Source organism: Heptranchias perlo, unplaced genomic scaffold (assembly GCF_035084215.1).
Source record: "Heptranchias perlo isolate sHepPer1 unplaced genomic scaffold, sHepPer1.hap1 HAP1_SCAFFOLD_849, whole genome shotgun sequence".
NCBI lineage: Eukaryota > Metazoa > Chordata > Chondrichthyes > Hexanchiformes > Hexanchidae > Heptranchias > Heptranchias perlo.
Genome location: NW_027139886.1, coordinates 80,001 through 81,465, shown reverse-complemented (window position 1 = coordinate 81,465; position 1,465 = coordinate 80,001). Strand labels below are relative to the sequence as shown.

Genomic DNA, 1,465 nt, shown 5'->3' with positions numbered 1-1,465 from the left:
CTGGGAAAGAGCTGTTTTTCCTTTTGAATATCTCCCCACAGGGAGCTGCACCGTTCCCAGAAACACTGCAATACTGGGTCGATGCGTGGAGTGGACAGAGCAAGCCCCTTTTCCATCTCCCTGTTCTAAAAATCAATTTAAAATAATAATAAATAATATGTGTGTGTGTGTGTGTGTGTGTCGGTGTCAGTATCAGTCAGTGAGTCAGTGTCTCTCTCTCTCTCTCCCTCACACTCAGAGCTGCTGTGGAAGGAAACTTTTTTAAAAAGAACTTGCATATTGAAAGAAAGATGTGTCTCAAGCTGCCGGGCCCTGTCCATTGTCATGTCAATGGCAGGACTGCTTTCACCAGGAACCCGTTTTTCTGGGTCAGAGGTTCCAGGGGACCTGTTTTGTGCGGACTTCCCTGTGTCCGTCCCTCCCTGCCTGCCTTCCCCCCAGGACTTCCTTCTGAACACCTTTGTCGTTTGAGCGAGGGCCAAAAGCCTGCCTGTGAAAGGGAAGGATCAGCCGGTCAGCCCCCTGCTGGTCGCTGCTGCCAGTGCAGCAGGCGTGCGTGTGTCCTCGGCCTCGTGTCCAGGTCCCTCAGGGACTTGAGGCAGCTCTCCCCGGTGGTCTCGTGGTCAGGACCGGGCTTCGAATCCCAGTCGGGGGGGGATGACTTTCTGCTGCAGATTAATTGGCATGAAGGAAAGTCTCCCCTCCTGAGCGTAAAGCTCCACCCTCACCACCACCACCGCCTTTTCCTCCCCTTGACAAACGGACAGACAGACAGTCAGACAGTCAGTCCAGTTCGGGAGCGCAGCTTTCATTAAGCAATGGCATTTGTGACAACTCATCGTCTGACAGGTTGATGATTTCCCCACACGCCTCCTGCCGAATAAAAGGCTCACCCTCCCGGACACTACCCCCAGAATCACCCACCCCGCCCCCCCGGGGTGAATATTAAGCCCGAGAACACCGACTATAACCAACCGCAGTGAAAAGTTGAAGTGGCAACTCATTAACCAGATTTATTTTGGGCAACTCATTAACCAGATTTTTTGTTCATTTGGTTTATGAGTTGCCAAGTGTAAATCTGGTTAATGAGTTGCCACTTCAACTTTTCACTGCGGTTGGTTACAGTCGGTGTTCTCGGGCTTAATATTCACCCCAGGGGGGGTGTATAGCGGGCGATGGCCGGTGTGGAGTGCGTTTTTTGGGGGTTGATTTTCACTTTGCCTCGCTGGTGGAATTTGTGGGAGGCAGGCAAGGGGATTGGTGTGGGCTGGTGGGCGGCAAGGGAGATGCTTGCTTCGGGGTGTTATCCTCACTTTGGTCCGCTGGTGAGAGTAGGCAGCGGCAGGCTGGCAGGCAGGCAAGTGTGATGTAGTGTGGGGTGCAGTGCAGTGCAGTGCAGTGCGGTGCTGCCCTGTCGTTTATGAAAGGTTGTAATGACACTGCTTTGCAGCTGACCATGTCCACT

The 1,465-nt window shown here is 53.0% G+C and overlaps 1 pseudogene; it reads right to left on the bottom strand.

Annotated features, from left to right (window-relative positions):
- Nucleotides 1-40: 40 nt before the first annotated feature.
- On the bottom strand, nt 41-157 carry LOC137319444 (U2 spliceosomal RNA; annotated as a pseudogene).
- Between the last annotated feature and the right edge of the window lie 1,308 nt (nt 158-1,465).